The following is a 21,667-nucleotide window of genomic DNA, read 5'->3' as shown; positions in this document are numbered from 1 at the left end:
TTACAAGATTTCATGCTGAATGTGAGGACAGGGGCAACAGTAACCTTAGATATGACAACAAAATTATATGACTGAATTGATTGATTCTTAAAATTATATAAATTAACATTATTTCATTAATGTAGTTAAAGACTGTTCTTGACTTAATAGCTGATCAATATATTTTAGTAAAGAGGATTTAAGTCATTTCATATCATTATAATAGTTTCAATTAAACATTTGCTTTGAACACACTCCTTACAGCTAAAATAATCATTACTATATAAAAGTGAAAACTATTCATTATTAAAAATATTATACATACTATTATTATTTTCATATATGGCCTAATGTGAGTTAAAGGGACAGTTCACCTAAAAATATAAATTCTCTTATCATTTACTCACCCTCATGCCATCCTAGATGTGTATGACTTTCTTTTGTGAAAGTGAAAGTGGAGATTTATGGTTAAAAAAAAAGGACTTAAAGGACTTGTTTCTCACCCACACCTATCATATCACTTCAGGTGACATGGATTAAACCACTGGAGTCACAATGTGACTGCCTTTATATGCTTTTTGACCTTCAAATTTCTGGTCACCATTCACTTGTATTGTATGGACCTACAGAGCTGAAATATTCTTCTAAAAATCTTCGTTTGTGTTCTGCAGAAAAAAGAAAGTCATACACATCTGGGATGTCATGAGGGTGAATAAATGATGAGAGAATTTTCATTTTGTGTGAACTATCCCTTTAAAGGTAGCTGAAAGCATGAGGCCGGTGCCATGAGCAAATGAGTCCACCTTGAAAGCATTATCATATACAATTTTACCCAGTCATTCTTGGAAGTTAGTTACATTTTGTTTGCTGTTTACACAGTCTAGTGCTGTCAAAGAGACCGATGAGATATCTCAGAACAATGACTTAGGTGATATTTTTCAGGGAGAAGGAACATTTTCTGCATACTATTCCATAAAAAAATCACTTACAGCACCTTTAATGCAGCACACAAAATCGAACTTTATACTGTTGTAAGTACTGTAAGTAGTAGGCCTATTCTTGGTAAGTATTTTGCGTTTAATAGCCTATATGTAAAGAGGTGACAGAGAAATTCAGCTTGGTCATTTTTACTGTAAATTCATTTTTGAGTCTTCTTCGCGATTGAAAACAGTCAAAACATTTGTTTTGTTGGCCTGCTTGGATATTATGGTACATCAATCCATCCAATAAATCATTTGTTTGAACATAGGTACAACAATTAGCATTGCACATAGCCAAAACTGTTTTGAATTAGATCATTTGCTTTATTTTACAGTCCCAATTTTAGCCACTAGATGGCAGACAATTTCTTTATTTTATTTCTCTACTAATACAAATTACAGCCGGATAAGGTCGACACCAAAACGTAATTTCTCTATGTAGAACTGACACAACAGGTGGACGACAAATAATTTGCCTAAAACATGTTCATCATTTCATTTCCCATTAAACTTGTATAATGTTTTTTATTAAACAAACAGCAATTTCCCTAATCGTTTTGATTTGATAATAATTATACTTATTAAATTATTGTATTTTTGGGGAGATTTTAATTAGAGTAACTTTGAAAATCCCTTTCCAAAAGTTTATAAAATTATGTAAACAAAATAATTTGTCTAGATACTAGTAGGCCTGTATATTTTCTTCACTTTAATTATTGACAGTGATTTGTACTTAAAATCTTAAAATACAGTATAAATGTTGTGTGTGGGTTTGTGTGTGTGTGTGTGTGTGTGTGTGTGTGTGTGTGTGTGTGTGTGTGTGTGTGTGTGTGCACGTAAGTTTGTTTGTTTGGCCAAGTTTATTCATCTGAGCGAGTGTGTGTTTGTTTATGCACCGTGTGTGTGTGTGTGTGTGTGTGTGTGTGTGTGTGTGTGCTGTTCAAACATGCCCCCATTCAGCTACACACTGGCTCATTCTGCTGGCTGTGTGAGAATGGATGGTTGCCTTTGTGTGGGTGTCTGTCAGTGCTGCTGTGTGGAGCTGGCCCCATTGTGCCCGACCACTGTCCCTTATTGACACAGGACCTTCTCTTTGCCTGTTCCCATGCTCCAACCCTCTGGCTTGGCCTGTCAGAGGCTGAAACCGGATCCTTTGAGCAGTGTACCGGTTGCGCTCCTTCTCTCTCTCTCTCCTGGTGCTATTGTGTGCTGCCGTATTTCATTCTAAACTGTGGTTGGGCAAATTAAAGAACAGCAGGTAATGGTGTGGTCACAGCTGCAGTTGTTGACAGTGGCTTGTGGCGGCCGTTTATTGAGGGCAGCAGTGAATGCTTGCGGTCAGTTTCCTTATCCTTTGTGTCTCCTGTTGCATGTGGTCGTGTCCTATGTGACGGCATAGTTTCACAGGAGCTGATGAGGTCAGATAGAGGACGGGGAAAAGAGATTGAGTTGGTTTTGAAGGTATGTGGGGAGATTATCGCCCAGGACCTCCCATACCATCACAGGCAGGTGGGGTGGATTGCAGGTGTTAACTTGAAGAACAATCTCAGCTGCATCGCACTGATTTGACTCCTTGGTGATTTTTGTGACTTCATAAGTTCTCTGCTCTTTTTTATTTAGTCAATAAAAAGTAATAATAAAAGCAATCATCTTCTCACCAGCAGTGTTGGCATTAGTGTTTTGAAAGGGTCACCTCATTCAATAGGTTTACTCTTTAAATTGACACATTTCTTACCATGCATTTTTCTGTGATTCACCAAATAGATATAATTCCATATAGTGAAACTGGTAATACTTTACAATACAGTGTCCAAGTTGCATTTATTACATATTATTTTTATAATTAACTGCCGTAGTAATATCAAGAACAAAGTGCACATACATGCAGCTTTACATAACAATAACATATTTACTAATTAAATGTTGTTATAACCATTGTTGTTTGTAATCTGATTACAACGTAATTAGTTACTGTAATCTAATAACTTTTAGTCAAAAAAAGTAGTGTAACACATTACATTTTAAATTCTTGTAATCAGAATTACAGTACAGTTACTGAATTTAAATTAGGTTTATTACTAGGCATGTCAAAAATATTGATTTATAAAATATTGATGGACACGTTATATTACTGATATATTTTTAAAGGCATCGATACATTAACATTAGCTACATTTAAACTAAAAGCCTAATTTGCGTGCTTTCCAATTCACTCAGTTGGGCTTCTCTTTAATGTCTGGCGTAATAGCATTGGGAGACCACAAGGGGGTGATATAACATTTACTGAACAGGTCACAAGGCACAGGTATCACAACATAGGACGGGTATTTTAGAGCTCCTTGCACAGGATGCATACATACAAAAGTTACTAAGGTTTTTCACTTCTTCAAGATTTAAAGTGACATTGATGAGTTTGCAGGTTAGTGTATGAAACTGGTGTAACTGCGCAAACTGAACGATTAAGATTATTTTGCAGTTCTTCTGTATAGATCTTTGAAGAGGTTTCATTTAAGCTGTCAAACCACAAAAAGACATACTTGTAACTGAAAATACATAGGCTATATGAAAGATACATAATCACAATATATCATCCAGTGATGGCTAGAGTAAATAATCTTTGACCTTTGATAATGATTTGGGTCAAATTTAATGAAAAACTATGTGAGTTACACTCCGTGGAGCTGCAGATTTTTGAGTAGCCTTGAGCCAGCGCTGTGCATACATACATTCATAGAAAATAATTGTTTTGAATTTTAGAACACGCCATGTTGTCCGCCAGTCTCGTCTAGTGTGCAACCCCCTTTAATTTACCCTGCCACTCACACTTTACCAAAGTTGAGTTGAGAAATAGGTTTTAAAAGACAGACTATTGTGCAACGGGTAGCCCTATTTATATCTGAAAAAATCCTTATATATATCGATAATCATCGGAAAAATCTTCAAATTATAGATGCGTGAAAAAGGCATTGATCCCAAGCCTATTTATTATTATTAAATGCATTACTTGGGGTACACATTTCTAAAATAGTACTATTTATGTAATACTGAAAACATGAATTTGGTTCATATGTACGTCTCTTTGCGTTTCTGTGACAGTTGAAGGAATTAATTGTAAGGGAGAAACGCATGGTGCCGATGAGTGTATGACTTGCGTGTGACAGTAAACAATGTGGAAGTATAAACATTATTTTAAATTTGTTGAGCAAAAAACTAACTTTTTAGTAAAAAGTGTTTTAGAAAGTAGCTTAAAGGTAAACTAATTAGTAATTTGATTAGACAAAGTTATCAGTAAAGTAATCTTATACAATTTTAAAGAAGTAATTATTAATTTGTAGTGGATTACTTTTTGAGTAACCTACCCAACCCTGTCTATAACTCAGAACATACTATGTATAATTACACAGTAACAAGAAGTCTAATGTAACTTGTGACCAATTAATTTTATGTCAGCATGTCTGTGATTGGGCTTTATAGGAACGAGACCAGTGCAACAGCACAATTGCAAGTGTGCTGTTGCTTTTATATAACAGTTACTTACATTATAGACACAATCTGACCAGTTATTTTGTCTATTTTGATCCACTAACGGAAATGGTCCCAAACAAAGCGAAACAGAATTTAAATGTTACATGTCGCAGAGTCTGTCTAAATGCAAACAATTAAGTGTCCTCCCATATATGGCCATGGTGGTGGCGTAGTGGGCTAAAGCTCTGAACTGGTAATCAGGTTGCTGGTTCAATCCCCAAAGCCACCACCATTGTGTCCTTGAGCAAGGCACTTAACTCCAGGTTGCTCCGGGGGGATTGTCCCTGTAATAAGTGCACTGTAAGTCGCTTTGGATAAAAGCATCTGCCAAATGCATAAATGTAAATATATAACTGTATATAACTGTTGTGACATTAAATTATATACAGCACTAAAACCTATGGATGCATCTCGTTTAATTGTGAGTTTGATGAGTATTTGACTGAGGTCAACAGCTGTATAGTTAGCTCTAGATACTACCAGGTAATTTGATGTATACAAATTTTAAATCATAAAAGGCGTTAAGTTGCAGACTCCATTTCTTTATCATGGGCTCTGCTGCTCTTGAGAAAGATGTGAGAAATCTGTCTCTTATAGATTTTTTGAAGGGGTTACATCTCTTGGCCTAGGTCACAAAGGCTGGTTTGGTTCACACGCTGTTGTGAAGTGTTGTGAATCATGGGGGTGATTTTTGAAGAGCCTGTTGCTCCCCTGCATTGGCACACTGGGGGCATTAGCATTTGAAAAAGGAGGAAATAAAGTTGTCAAGTTCACTCAATCTGCATGCCTCCTCCTTCACTCCTTTATTCCAACTGTGTTTTCCCCACTCAATATGAAGTCAAGGACAGGAGTGATGCCCAGTACTTCAAACACACACTTAATCAGTGGCGCCTGCAGCTGTACGGCCGTAAGCACTGTGCATACCATGAGTGCTCCAACTGACATGAGAAATATTTACTCTCAGAATATTTCATCAATCATGAAGTGTGTCCCATGGCAGTTTAAAAGAACTAGCAATGCCCAATTTGCGAATGATTAATTCTTTTGAGTCGGTACTTTTCAGTGAATTGGTCAAACAGACTTGCAAAACAGTCAATTCGTGATTCAGTACAATTGATTCGGACAGCTCTATCACTGAATCGTTTGGAGCGGTTTCTCACACAGTAAAACAGTATCGGGATATTTACGAATAAAGCGCTGGATACAGTGTAAATTTACCTACAGTCAACTGAAACAAAAGTCTGTCTTTTTAAGAGGTAACTTTGAGAAACTGCAGCTAGTGCTGTGTCATGTGAACAAGGGGCTGTTCAAACTGGACGTGTTTTTGCATCCGCTCACGCCGTTTTTCAATAGTTTTCCTTGTAAAAAATTCGCTAGATAGATGTCTTATGAAAACTGTGCCACAAATCACTGTGTTTTTAGCATCTCTCACAGGAGTGCTGCATTTTTCGAAGCCACTTTAATTTAAAAAGAACTTCAACTGATACAAACACATCTCGAGACACTTGTGTTCTGATCTATTCATTGTGGTTCTTTTGCTTTTTTAGCACGAGAACACGTCTGTTCTGAACAGTTACTGGAAGAAATGCTTTAGCCAGTAGTTACATGAATGCTACTCATACTCGAGGAAAAAAATAATGCTTTCTCAAAGTCACCAGAATTGAACGCTTTGGTGTTGTTTTTGCAAAAAAATTCTCCCAGGAGAGCATGCCCCCGGACTCCCCTAGATATAAGGTTGTAAAAGGCAGATTTCTGTGCATACCCTCAGATAAAATCCTGCAGGCACCCATGCTTCTAATAACAAATATAAATTGTGCCTATGAATGAATTTCTTTGCAAAACTTAAATTTGAATTATTATTATTTTTTTTTAAATGAATAAGTTGGACCAATACGTGCCCTAGTCATTCAATACTGTTTAAAAAGCATCACAGGTCGATAACTCACGAAGCTTACTTTGGCTACTTTGAAGAATTTTAAAGTTTTGATTTCATTTCATTTGATTTATTTAATTTTTTGGTTAGTACATAATTTCCATATTTTCATTTGTGCTATTTCATAGCATTTTTGTATTTGGTGTCTCCTCAGCTTCAGGCTTCATGTCCCAGGGGTTGATTTTTATTAAAACTGACAGATTTAAACTTTTTGTCTTTTTGTTATATGAAGGTCTCAGTAAAACTGAATTGTAAACTTTTTACCATCATGTATTTTTGCTAATGCCTTTTATGTATAGATTTACTGTTTTAGCCTTTTAATATTAAACTATAAAAATTCATATTACAAATACAAATATTACATTTATATACATGCACTACCAGTCAAAAGTTTTGAAACTCTTAAATGAAATGTTTCTCATGATCTTAAAAATCTTTTGATCTGAAGGCGTATGCTTAAATGTTTGAAATTAGTTTTGTAGACAAAAATATAATTGTGCCAACATATTAATTTATTTCATTGCAAAACTAAAATGTAATTTAAAAAAAAAAAGTTTTTAAATGGATGACTTGGACCAAATAATAAAGAAAAGCAGTCAATAAGTGCCCAACATAGATGGGAACTCCTTCAATACTGTTTAAAAAGCATCCCAGGGTGATACCTCAAGAAGTTGGTTGAGAAAATGTCAAGAGTACATGTCTGCAAATTCTAGGCAAAGAGTGACTACTTTAAAATATAACACAGTTTTGATTTATTTTGGATTTTGTTTAGTCACAACATAATTCCCATAGTTCCATTTATGTTATTCCATAGTTTTGATGACTTTACTATTATTCAAAAATGTGAAAAAAAAGAAAATTATAATAAAGAATGAGTAAGTGTTTCAAAACTTTTGACCAGTAGTGTATATATATATATATATATATATATATATATATATATTGATGAGAATGATTTCTATACATTTTTCAAAAATTACGACTGTCCCAAAGTTGTGACATCATTTCAACCACAGCAAACAATGTTGGCCCTATATAGATTCAAGATTCTTATGAATATAATCAGCCGACAAAAAGTGTGAAAATATTATTTAGGACTTTAAATAATATTTAAATATTATTTAGGGACTTTTCATGTCTTTCAGAAAAAAATGACAAAAATAACATACGTAAATCTTCTTTGATGCATGTACATATACTATTGGATATTCTTAGAATAAAAAATAAAAGTGAAAGAGTGAAAAATGTTTTATCGAAATTTCACTTCATAGTGCTAAAAGTGTTCGAAGTTGAAGAAACACCCTATTATTCTAAATTGCACAAAAAAGTAATAATAAAAAAGTAGGTGTGTTCACATTTTGACTGATGCTGTATTAACACAAATTGTGCTAATCAGTCCAGCACCCACTAACATTGCTAAGAAACTAAGAATTACTTGCAAAAATGTGTTAAAGAATGCTGTCCAACTCATCTAAAGGTTTGAAGAGGTACTCAGTTTTAAGAGTGTACATGTATTTATATTGTAAGCACACACATAAGAAATATTAATAAATGTGTCAAAGTGTCTGCAGCTGGTAGATATATGCCATACAGGTGTGTTTATGTCTACAACCGTGCGTGTAAATGTGTGTGTGTGTGTGACATTCTGTCAGAGTGTGTTTGTGTACATAGCACAACTGCGTATGTGAGCACTCAGCCATGTGTGCACATGTGTGTGTGTGTGTGTGTGTGTGTGTGCCTGACGAGGTGCTGGTTCCCACAGCTCTGATCTAATTCTGCTGTAACCCAATCTCCGTGTGAGCGCCGCTCGGCCAGCACTCTCCCTCCCACCGCTACTGTGTTTGTGTGTGTATGTGAGTATGTGTGGCACCCACTTCCCCTGCCAGTCCCCAAGGCCCCTCGGCACAGCGGCTCACCCGGATTGGTTTACTATGTCAACTCTGGGAGCGGGCGGCAGCAGCCGCACTCACATGCCCCGATGCATCCTGTGTGCACACCATTCCGACACCTTATATCTGACATTCAGCAACTGCAGGAACGAGGGAACAGCAGAAGGGAGGAGAGAAGGAGGGAGGCACGGTGGGTGGGGGGCATCGGGTTTCGTGACATTGTGCCTGCCGGGACTATTGGGAAGAAGAGAGAGGAGATGAGAGTGTGTGTGTTTTTGTTTTTGTGTGTGTGTGTGTGTGTGAGTGTGTGTGTGTGCGTGTATGTAATGGTGGAGTGGGGGTTCACAGACAGAGAAGAAATAAAAACAGATGTGGTTGAGTGTGGGAGAACTTCATATGTGTGTGTGTTTGTGATGAGAGAGTGCAAGCGTGTGTGAGTGGAACAAAGGCTTGCTGACTGAGTTAAATAACAGGAGTCCTTGAAAGAATGCTGGTTAATTATGGACCCCCAGGCCTTTGGTGGTGGACGCGAAGGGGTTCGGTTTGCTTGTTTTTGTTGAGCATGCATATGAGCATTGGAGGATTGTTTTCGCAGCAGCTCCAGTAATTACAAGCACATAACAATGTTCAAAGTCTTACATATGCATTCACAGTGATATTAAAGGAATAGTTCACCCAAAACCGAAAATGTCTGTCATTATTCACTCACACTCATGATGATCCAAACCTGTATGACTTTCTTTCTTCTGTGGAACACTCTTTCCATACAATGAAAGTGAAAGGGACTGGAAAACTCCATAAAGCACCATAAAGGTAGTCCATATGACTTGTGCGCTATATATTTAAAGTATTCGGAAACAGCACATTAGCTTAATTTCGTGAAGAACAAACCGAAATCTAAGTTATTTACAGAAAAATCTCAGTCTGGCTCCTTAAGACGTGTTACAACACTTTGATGTCAATTAGTATGTTTACAAGTGCATATAACATCAAACTACAGTGGGTTTTTGCACTTACATATTTAAAAAAAAAAGACTAATTATTGTTTTAGTCCGAATGAAATCCAACTCTTAAAGTGCAGAATTTCATTGGTTCTTCAGTGTTTCGTAACAGATCATGATGCATTGGATTGCAATCAAAAATCCCCCTCCCCACCCCCCCCCAAAAAAGCACCATAAAAGTAGTCCATATGACTTGTGCGCTACATTCCAAGTATTCTGAAACTGCACATTAGCTTAATTTTGTGAGGAAAAAACTGAAATCTAAGTTATTCACAGAAATCTTGCCATAGTTGTCAAATCTCAACCGCATCAGTCAAATATGGCACCTCATTGTGCTACTTTGATGTCAATTAGTGTGCTTACATGCGCAGTTATAATCGAACTACAGTGGGTTTTTATATTTAGGGTTAGTTAGGGTTAATGTTAGATAAGTTATTCACAGAAAGTCTTGTCACCCACTGTAGCTCTCAAATCTCAACCGCTTCTATCAAATATGGAGCCTCATACTTTGATGTCAATCAGTATTTTTACATGTGTAGTTATCACATGTAAATGTAGGTTTTTTTGTTTTTGTTTAGGGTTAATTAGGGTTAAGGTTGGGGTTAGGTAAGTTATTCACTGAAAATCTTACCACCCTCTGTAGGTGTAAAATCTCAACCATGTCATTCAAATTTGGAGTCTCATTGTGCTACTTTGTGTCAATCAGTACGTTTACATGTGCAGTTATAACTGAGCTAATTCTTTTGAAATTTGAAGCTACTTTCTTCAAGGGCGTAGATTTGGCTTGAAAACTGGAGGGTTGCAGCAAGAAGAATTTAAATTTTCCATTGATCATAGTATAAATATGTGGGGTGGTGGGGGATGTAATTGCTTGTTTTGATTATTGGGGGGTTACCTCTCCCAAACCCCAACCCCTCTTCATCTGTCTGTCCAAGTATACATGACACAATGTGTAATCAGCAGTGTTGGGTGTAATGCATTACTAAGTAATTATTTATTGTAATTAAATTACTTTTTTATTTAAAAAAGTAAGGGATTGCTCTTAATTTTTCTGTAATTTAATTACAGTTACTTCTGATGTAATTGTATTAAATACTGTATAGACTATAGAACAAATAAAACAATAATGAATTTAAAATCAAAATTTAACGTTATAATGTATGTTTTCTAATTTAAATTCTTTGGCCAGTTCATAAATAATTTATTTGATTTTATATGTTTTATTTGAAAGAATTAAAAGAACAATTTCATGTCTATCCTTGTATTTTTATCTGGTCGAGCTTGATAAGGGTTTCAGAAAGTAATTAGTAATAAGTAATGCTAATACTTTTCAGACAGGGTAATTAGTGCAGTAATCTAATTACACTGGAGAAGCTGTAATTAGTAGTTATTTGTAACGTAGCTGCTGGCACTGGCAATGACGAAGATGAAGACGAATTGAAGAACCCAAGTGCAATTTATTAAACAAAAGTGAAATCCAATAAAGCCCTAACTATAAACTTGAAACATAAACTTGACATAAACTTGACCTGACATGAACAGCGTACCAAACATATACAATACTTCACAAAGGACAATGGAAAACATGAGGGTTTCAGTTGTGCTCAAAAGTTTGCATATCCTGGCAGAAATTGTGAAATTTTGGCATTGATTTTGAAAATATGACTGATCATGCAAAAAAATACAAATCTTTTATTTAAGGATAGTGATCATATGAAGCCATTTATCACCACATAGCTGTTTGGCTCCTTTTTAAATCATAATGATAACAGAAATCACCCAAATGGCCCTGATCAAAAGTTTACATACCCTTGAATGTTTGGCCTTGTTACAGACACACAAGGTGACACACACACAGGTTTAAATGGCAATTAAAGGTTAATATCCCACAACTGCGGCTTTTAAATTGCAATTAGTGTCTGTGTATAAATAGTCGATGAGTTTGTTAGCTCTCACATGGATGCACTGAGCAGGCTAGATACTGAGCCATGGGGAGCAGAAAAGAACTATCAAAAGACCTGCGTAACAAGGTAATGGAACTTTATAAAGATGGAAAAGGATATAAAAAGATATCCAAAGCCTTGAAAATGCCAGTCAGTACTGTTCAATCACTTATTAAGAAGTGGAAAATTCAGGGATCTCTTGATACCAAGCCAAGGTCAAGTAGACCAAGAAAGATTTCAGCCACAAATGCCAGAAGAATTGTTCGGGATACAAAGAAAAACTCACAGGTAACCTCAGGAGAAATACAGGCGGCTCTGGAAAAAGATGGTGTGGTTGTTTCAAGGAGCACAATACGATGATACTTGAACAAAAATGAGCTGCATGGTCGAGTTGCCAGAAAGAAGCCTTTACTGCGCCAATGCCACAAAAAAGCCCAGTTACAATATGCCTGACAACGCCTTGACACGCCTCACAGCTTCTGGCACACTGTAATTTGGAGTGACGAGACCAAAATAGAGCTTTATGGTCACAACCATAAGCACTATGTTTGGAGAGGGGTCAACAAGGCCTATAGTGAAAAGAATACCATGCCCGCTGTGAAGCATGGTGGTGGCTCACTGATGTTTTGGGGGTGTGTGAGCTCTAAAGGCACGGGGAATCTTGTGAAAATTGACGGCAAGATGAATGCAACATGTTTTCAGAAAATACTGGCAGACAATTTGCATTCTTCTTCACGAAAGCTGCGCATGGGACGCACTTGGACTTTCCAGCACGACAATGACCCTAAGCACAAGGCCAAGCTGACCCTCCAGTGGTTACAGCAGAAAAAGGTGAAGGTTCTGGAAAGGCCATCACAGTCTCCTGTACATGGATATGAGAGAACAAACCAATGAACAAACACAACTCTATACAACATAATTAAACAATAAACCAATGAAAACAAGACACATGAACATGGAGGGAAAACAGGAATAACATGGCTAGGGAACCACATGACATGAACCAGGAACTAGAATTTTCAAAATAAGACATGAAATACAAGAATCAACAAAATACACATGACATATCCCCCCCACTAAGGGGGCCCAACACATGAACAAAACATTAAACATGACATAAATTTCAAAGTTCAATAGGGAGCTGGGGGGTGGTCTTGAGGCATGGCTTGGCAGGGCGTGGAGCATGGGATCAGGGCAGAGCCAGTGGGGGGTGGAGCCATGAAAGGCTCTAGGGGTGGAGCCATGGAAGGCGGAGCCATGAGAGACACGAGGGGCGGAGCCATGGAGAACTGGATACCTGGAGAGTAGCCGAAGACTCAAAGGAGTCTTCAGGGAGGACCAAGGTGGCGCCAGAGGCTTGGAGGAGCAAGGCAGAGCTGGGGGATCGGAAGACTGAGGCGGAGCTGGTGGGACTGAGGACCAAGGTGGAGCCGTAAGGAAGGAGGTCCCCGGTAGAGCTGACAGATCGGAGGAACGAGGCACAACCAGAGGATCGGAGCGCCAAGGCAGAGCCAGGTGACCAACAGACCAAGGAGGAGCCGGAGGGACGAGGGACCCCGGCAAAGCCGACAGGCTGAAGGACTGAAGTGGAGCTGAGGGAACGCAGAGCTGAGGCGATGTCGAGGGATCGACAGGCCAAGGCGGAGTCCAGGGCTTGGAGAGTCCAGGCAGGGTCGGAGGGTTGAAAGTTCCCCTTGCCTGCTCAGGAGAACTAAGAATGGGTACAAGGGCGGGAACCATCTCCAGGTCCAACTGTTCAGATGTGTCCATGACACAGGCGTGGCTGTGAAGTGGCATGGAGCAGGCTCAGGCGTGGCTGTGACGTGGCATGGAGCAGGCTCAGGCGTGGTTTTGACGTGGCATGGAGCAGGCTCAGGCGTGGCTGTGACGTGGCATGGAGCAGGCTCAGGTGTGGCTGTGACGTGGAATGGAGCAGGCTCAGGCGTGGCTGTGACGTGGCATGGAGTAGGCTGAGGCGTTGCTGTGACGTGGCATGGAGCAGGCTGAGGCGTTGCTGTGACATGGCATGGAGCAGGCTGAGGCGTTGCTGTGACGTGGCATGGAGCAGGCTGAGGCGTTGGGGCAAAAGATGGTGCTAGCTCAGCGACTATGATGAGGAACTCTGGCTCGGCGGCCACGACGTGGAACTCTGGCTCGGCGGCCACGACGTGGAACTCCGGCTCGGCGGCCACGACGTGGAACTCCGGCTCGGCGGCCACGACGTGGAACTCCGGCTCGGCATCCGCCTACCCCACAGTGAACGAAGAATCAGTGATCTGCAGGGCAAGGTCGATATACTGAGCAAGGCTGAGAGAACTGCGACCGCCAGGCATATAAGTGGAGATAGGATCATTTAGTCTGAATCGGAAACAAGCCTTTGAGGGCAACCTCATTAAAGTCCACCTAGCAGGCCAGAGCGCAAAAGTCCTCAACGTAATCCTCCAGGGGATGATTCCCCTGATGTAGGCGGAGGAGCTAGATTGCTGGGTTCATAGTTCGGTGAAGTATTTGTGTCGTATCTGCTGGCACTGCCAGTGACGAAGATGAATTGAAGAACCCAAGTGCAATATATTAAACAAAAGTGAAATCCAATAAAACCTTAACTATAAACTTGACCTAAACTTGACCTAAACTTGACCTAAACTTGACCTAAACTTGACCTAAACTTGACCTGACATGAACAGTGTATCAAACATATACAATACTTCACAAAGGACAATGGAAAACATGAGGGTTTAAATACATGGACATGGGAGAACAATCCAATGAACAAACAGAACTCTAAACAAGATAATTAAACAATAAACCAATGAAAACAAGACACATGAACATGGAGGGAAAACAGGAATCACATGACTAGGGAACCACATGACATGGGAACCAGGAACTAGAATTTTCAAAATAAGACATGAAATACAAGAATCAACAAAATACACATGACATTAGTAATTAATTACTTTTTTACAGTTACTTACCCAACACTGGTAATCGAATATTAGAAGAAAGGAAATCAGCTGAGGAACTGTTAAATGTATGTCACACATCACCTCTGTCTTTCAGATTATGGGCACAACACCGAGGTCAATTGTAGTCCGATTAACCTGTATACATGCTAGATGAAGCTGAGCTACAATCGCATTATCTAGATCTGTTAGTCTAACTTCTCAAAAATCGGACTGGTAAAATTCAGCCGGACTAAAGCATTTAGGTGACATTTTAAAATTATTGTTTTAATACGACTGAAATCGACATTTTAAAGTGCATATAAACGAACTAAATGATGGTGAATGTCATTTGTAACTGATTGCAAAGCACTGGATTGGAATATGTGGAATTAAAGCAATATTTTCATTGTATGAGATTTGAGAGGTACAGCAGAGGGAAAGTTTTCAGTGTTTAACGACTACTTTTACGATGTGTTTTGGTTATTTTTCGGAGCTTAACAGCATCAGTCCCGATTCACTTACATAGCTTAGTAAAGAGCAGTCTGACCATTCTGTGTTTTCCAAAGAAAAAATAAAGACAGTCATATGAGTTTGGCACAACCTGACAGTGAATAGATGATTTTAATTTCATTTTTGGTTGAACTGTTCCTTTAATGTACAGCCTTAGGGTGCACAGATTAAAAGGTTTCCTGTGATTGGTATGGTATATTGCTGCTGCCCATTATCTTACAAAAAGTGCTCTGTCGTAAATCACTGTCATCATCTTCTCATCTAGAGTAAAGATACTGTTACACTGCTCACAGATCTGTCAGTCATAGAGATCTGTAGATCCTGTTCTGCGTCAGGGCTTGTCTGTTTCACTTTGCCTCAGGACACACGCACACACTCACATCTCCTATTGCCAGCCACACGTCTTACGACCCTGTCTTAAACTCTTAACACACACCAACACACACACACACACTAGTTTGCTCCCCTTTCCCATGATAAACAAGCTCTCTCACACACTAAAAACCTCAACCCCCGTCCCACAGCCCCTTCAAAATAAGCATTAGGTATTCACCTCCAGCCATGTCAAACAAACAACACACTCTTGTATCTTATATCCTTATCTCAAGGGCCCACCTTCCCAGTCTTTAACCATGAGTATGAGAGCAACTTTACATTTACATAGCCCATAGCCGTCTGACTGTAATCATAAACAATATGATGGAATTAAGAGATTTCTGCATTATATCAGTATTTATACAGCATAGTTAAACTGTAACACCCATTCATTTTCACACTGTGTGTGCTTGTATTTCTGTGTGTAACTCACTGTTGTTCTTTCTAGAAGTCTCTGGCTGTAAGCTATGACGTACTGAGCACGGGTGACTGAGGAATATATGAGCTAAGAGATGAACCATCAATTTATAAAGTACCAGTTTGGTTTTCAAAAGGCTATATTTTGTGTATGCATATTCTAAGTTTAAAGGTACTTTAAGTAATTTGTTCCACTTTAAATGCTTTACATCTATAGAAGTGATTGGTAGTTTTTACAAATGTGTTTTAAGTGATGTGACATGAAATGAAGACGTCATATTTTATGCAAAATATTTCCTGTGGGCAGATTTTTCTCTATGTAAACAGCTTACTTTTTTATTATCCTTTCTGGTACCCTAACAACATAAAATAAAAATGTTACAGGGTTTACTGGCTTTACATGGTCATGACAGGAGTTAAAATATTGTATACAAGTTTGCATAAACATGGTTAGTATGCTACTTTATCACACTAGTCTCATGTAAGCACATACAAAGTCTTAAACCATTGAAACAATGTTCATTTTAAAGGGATAGTAGACCCAAAAATTAAAATTCTCTCATAATTTACTCACCCTCATGTTATCCGAGATGTATATAACTTTCTTTCTTCTGCAGAACACAAACCAAGGTTTTTAGAAGAATATCTCAGCTCTGTAGGTCCACACAATGCAAGTGAATGGTGACCAGAACCTTGAAGGTCCAAAAAGGAAATAAAGTCAGCATAAAAGTAATTCATAAGACTCCAGTGGTTAAATCCATAACTTCAAAAGGGATAAGATAGGTGTAGGTGAGAAACAGATCAATATTTAAGTCATTTGTTTATTGTAAATATCCACTTTCACTTTCTTCTTCCATCGTTTCTGGCGATTCACATTCGTTGTGCATATCAGCACCTACTGGGAAGGGAGGAGAATTTATAGTAAAAAAGGACTTAAATATTAATCTGTTTCTTCTAAAAACCTTTATTTGTATTCAGCAAAAGAAAGAAAGTGATACATATTTGGGATGGCATGAGGGTGAGTAAATGATAAGAGAATTTTTATTTTTGGTTGAACTATTCCTTGAAAGCCAAAAACATATTTTACGCAAGAATGCGCACACAGATGTGAGTGCTTGGCCAACGCGTGGTCCAAATGAACATGCTAACCGTGCGTTCTTGAGTTATTTTGTAACAAACCTCAGTACTCAAGGGGGCAATAGAGTTACCTTCAAAACTCTGCATCAATAAACTGGATGTATAATTATTTAGGTAAGTTGCTATAAATATATAGACTTTAACTTTTAGCAATATTCTCTTCAAACTGTTCCAAACCATGACAGTAGTTGATTTGAAAGAGAAAACTCACCATAGAAGTGGACAGTTCACATTAATGTCTACCATAGTGCCCCTTGTGGCAATGTTGAGAATGCAGCGTGTACTTGCATTTTGTAATGAATTTCGGTCTGACACATTTTGGAATGCAAATGAGCACAAAATCGAGCTTGCTTAGCTAGAAGTGTTTGCGTTCACATACTTGCGTAGGGCCTTAGAATTTATTCTGGTGTAATGTCTTGCCCCATAGACTTACATTGTAAGTGCAGTACTGTAAACATTATTTCTATGTGTTCTAACAAACTGAGGGACGAGTCAAAACAATTTTCTGTTGTAATCTGTCTGGAATGAATGCTCGATAGAGTTTAACTTACATTGAAACTAGAACAATGTGTATGTCAGTGTGTGTTTGATGATAGCTCAGTGAGTGACATCAGTGTCACATGTCTTGAGGGAGTCTTGGCTGTATTTAAACCGAGTGCTGAAAATAAACCCGCAGTTCCGCTTTTACCCTCCACAAGCTGACACAAGAACACACATCTCTCTCCCCATCTGTCTGTCCACCCTTGTGCTCTTTTCTTTGAATCTGTCTAGTTTACTCAAGCATCCACTCAAACACACACATGCTCAGTTACCCGTTTGACTGGGATTGTGTCACTGGCCTGTTGCTTCTGAAAGCCCCCCTAAGGTCCGGTTCAATCGCACAGTGGCCCCAGCGCTCGCCATGTCCCCTCTCCTCGTGTGCAGAGTGACACATGACAGCACTAACAGGGGCCTGAACCCTCACAGGGCCATTCAGAGCACTCGGTTTGATGCTGTGACTCACAGGAGCTCCAGACTGGCGTCTGAATGGGCGGAAAAGTCTAAATGGCATCAAAACTTCTTGCCTCACTCATTGCATGAAGGTTGATGTGTCGTGAAATCAATGATTGAAAGGTTTCATAAATTGGTTCTTTGACATTATAACACGTCACTGGAAAACTTGATTATGGTTGGTCAAGTGTGGCATTATACAGTATATTTTATCATTGAAAGAAATGTGGCATGATATAAAAATGTATTGATAGTATTGTCTCAGAAAATGATTTCCTACATAGCTGTGCTAGTTTCATGTTTCACTCTGTGGTCTCTTTCTTCATACATAATAAATTAGTTTCAAATCAAATTAACACTCCATGGCCATTTATTTATTTATTTGGTAAGTTGCCATGAAATAAGCAAAATAATGTACAGTCAGCTTATCATAATCACAAAATTAACTACAAAAGGATATTTTAAATTTGAGTTTTCTGGCGCTTTAGTTCATGCCTATTAGCTTTGTGGACATCGGCATGCTCCTAAAAGTTGTCAAAATAAACTTTTAGAAGATACACGCTTTTAAAATGTACAATCTTTCTCTTCTGGGAAAATGGACCAAAAATATTGATGGCTCAGCTTGCACTACAGATTTTGTCTGATCAAATGCTCTCTAAAATGAGTATGTTCAAGCCCTTAATACCACCTGCAACGCACTAGCAAGTAGCAAATTATTGTTCATGGCTGTGACATAACTAAAGTCAACTGGCTATTTTTGAAAGGGGTGATTCCCTAAACATTTCCATATAGGAAATACGCAACATAGTCTCATGACAACTCGTAATAATTTGTGCGAGATGGTGAAATCGTAAGATATCGTACAACTTGGCTTGTACAAAAAGATATGACTTATTCCCATAGAGAACAACCAATAAACAAATATAATTTCAAATCGATACCATACAGGCATCAAATTAAACAAGCCTCCTATTCAACACTTTATTTTAAGAAAAGAAACAACTGTGGACAAATTTGGTTACACATTTCATATTTATTTATGCAATACAAATGACTGATGTACAGTGGCAAGAAAAAGTATGTGAACCCTTTGGAATTAGCTGGTTTTCTGCATTAATTGGTCATAAAATGTGATCTCATTAATTCAGTGTTTAAGGTCATTGTCCTGCTGCATCACCCAACTTCTACTGAGCTTCAGCTGAGACACAGCCACCCTGACATTATCCTGTAGGATATCATGATAAACTTGGGAATTCATTTTTCCCTCGATGATGGCAAACGGTCCAGGCCCTGAAACAACAAAGCAGCCCCAAATCATGATGCTCCCTCCACCATACTTCACTGTTGGGATGATGTTTTCATGTTAGTATGCGGTGCCCTTTTTATGTCATATGTAGTGCTGTGTGTTCTTCCCAGACAATTCAATCTAAGTTTTATCAGTCCACAAAACATTTTCCCAGTAGCGTTGTGGAGTGTCAAGGTGGTCTTTAGCAAACTTCAGGTGTCTTGCAATGTTTTTGTTGGAAAGCAGTGGCTTCCTTTGTGGTGTCCTGCCATGGACACCATATCTGTTTAATGCTTTCCATATAGTAGACTCATGAACAGAGATGTTAACCAGTTCCAATAATGCCTTCATGTCTTTAACTGTCACTCTAGGGTTCTTTTTTACCTCATGGAGCATTCTGTGGTGTGCCCTTTGAGTCATCTTAGCTGGACGGCCACTTCTAGGGAAAGTAGCCACAGTACTAATTGTCTGCATTTATAGACAGTTTGTCTAACTGTTGACAGATGAATATCCAAGCTCTTCAAAATAAATTTGTATCCTTTTCCAGCTTTATGCAAAGCAACAATTCTTGATCGTAGGTCTTCTGAGATATCGTTTTTGCAAGGCATGGCCCACGTCAGCAGATGCTTCTTGTGAATAGCAAACTCAAAATGTTTGAGTGCTTTTTACGAGTCAAAATAGTTCTAACACACATCTCCAATCTCGTTTCATTAATTGGATGCCAGGTTTGCCAACTCCTGACTCTAATTAGCTTTTGTTGGCATAATTAGCCTAGGGGATCACGTATTTTTTCCAGCCTACACTGTGAATGTTTGAATGATGTATTCAATATATACAAGAACAATAAAATAATTTGTGTGTTATTAGTTCAAATAGATAATTTGTGTGTTTGTTCATTATTATAACTTAGATGAAGATCAAACCAGATTTGAAGACAAATCCATACATAAATGCAGGTAATTCCAAAGTGTTTGCATACTTTTCTTTCCACTGTATGTAAATAACCTGTAATACGCTTCCTTGTCTCATTCAAAACTCTGATGTTTTCTTTCTTTCGTGATACACAAAAGTTGTTTTCCTATTAAAACTGTGGTTAGGTTTAGGTTTGGGTTAGAGTAAAACTTAGGTAATAACATTGTTCATTGGTTAATTTATTCTTCTCTATGGGAGTAAAATTTGCACATGTTTGTGTGAGCCAAGTCTTACAATTTCTTATGATTTTGGATGTGATTTTGCCCTTTTGTATTATTATTAGGCCTACATCTTGTCATGAGACCAGGTTAGAAATACCTCAATACAGGAAAAAAAATCTGCACTTGACAAGCCATTTCACGAGGTGGAATGGAATAGGATGGCACAGTGCAAAAAGCAACCATGGAACATGGTATAATTATGACAGTGAATGCAACATCTGAGTCACAATCACATTCTAAATGAAATCTTGTATATTTTCAAGTGTATTCTGTGTAGACAGATAAAGAGAGCAGAGGTAATTAGGTTTTGCTGGTTTACTCAGGGTGTACGAGGAAAGAAACATAACTAATCTGTCACAAATGTATCAGAGAGAAAGGTCCTTGTTTCAGGGGCACCAGCTCTTTTCCCAGTGTCCGCTCTGTGCCAGCTGTCTTGGCCCAGGAGTTCTCCGGCTTTCCCAAGCTCTAGCCTGTGGGAAAATCCACACTGGCCAATAATTGATTCCGCCCTGCCAGCTCCATTAGCGCACAACACGGTCAAGCGGCCAGTGATCTACAGACAGCCTGTGAGTGAGCGAGTGGCCCCATCCCTCCCTCACCCCCAACTCTCTCTATCTTCCGCCTGAATTTCTTCAGTGCTTCTCTCTCTCTCTTGCATGTCTTGTAAAGTTGACCTTCACCACAATTAGTGGCTGTGTGTGAAACAGACCACCACCTGTCTGCAGGCCTGGCCACCTGACTGTCAATGTTCAGCCCATTCATATGCAGCAGGCCTGCTCATGCCAGCCCTGGGTATATGCGCACACACACACACACACACACACACACACACACACACACACACACAAGGCCGTTAACACTTTCACAGCCCTAGCAGACTCAAATGTGGATTGGCACTCGCACAAACGATCAGATATACACTCATGCACAAGTGTCAACTCAACACTATTGCACACAGCACACAGTCAGCACTCTTGCTCTGCCATCAACTATTAATATCTAGCTAGGGACCTCCTTCGACACTTGCTGATGAATCCACAAATGTATGCAGATACATGCACATGTACTTAGTTATCTGAATAGGGACATATTATAGACTAATAGAGACTTTTTTTTTATTATAAAAGTTTGTATATGAAGCTAATTTTCATTGCTGCTGATTAAAGGCCATATCCCACCTCAAATGAAGTGAAACAGCACTCCTGTTATTCAAATGTTTAAATGCAAAATACAGCATCTAACAATACAGATTTCACTCACTTAAAGGAAAATTCCGGGTTCAGTACAAGTTAAGTTTAAACGACTGTTTTTTTGGCATGATTAATTAAAAAAAATTCAACTTTTGTGTGGATGTGAATGGAGCCAATCAGTAAATGTTAAAATACTCACAGATTCTGAAATATAGCCAAAACAATATAAACAATATGCATGTTAACATGATTTTAGTATAATAAAATCACTTACTAACATTTTCTGTGTAAAGTTATGTCCAATTTTAAAACTTTAAAACCGTAAACACTAAAACGACCGTAAAAATTACAATTCAAACAACTTTACAGCTCAAA

This window comes from Myxocyprinus asiaticus, chromosome 34 (genome assembly GCF_019703515.2).
Source record: "Myxocyprinus asiaticus isolate MX2 ecotype Aquarium Trade chromosome 34, UBuf_Myxa_2, whole genome shotgun sequence".
Taxonomy (NCBI): Eukaryota; Metazoa; Chordata; class Actinopteri; order Cypriniformes; family Catostomidae; genus Myxocyprinus; species Myxocyprinus asiaticus.
This window is presented reverse-complemented; position numbering follows the sequence as displayed.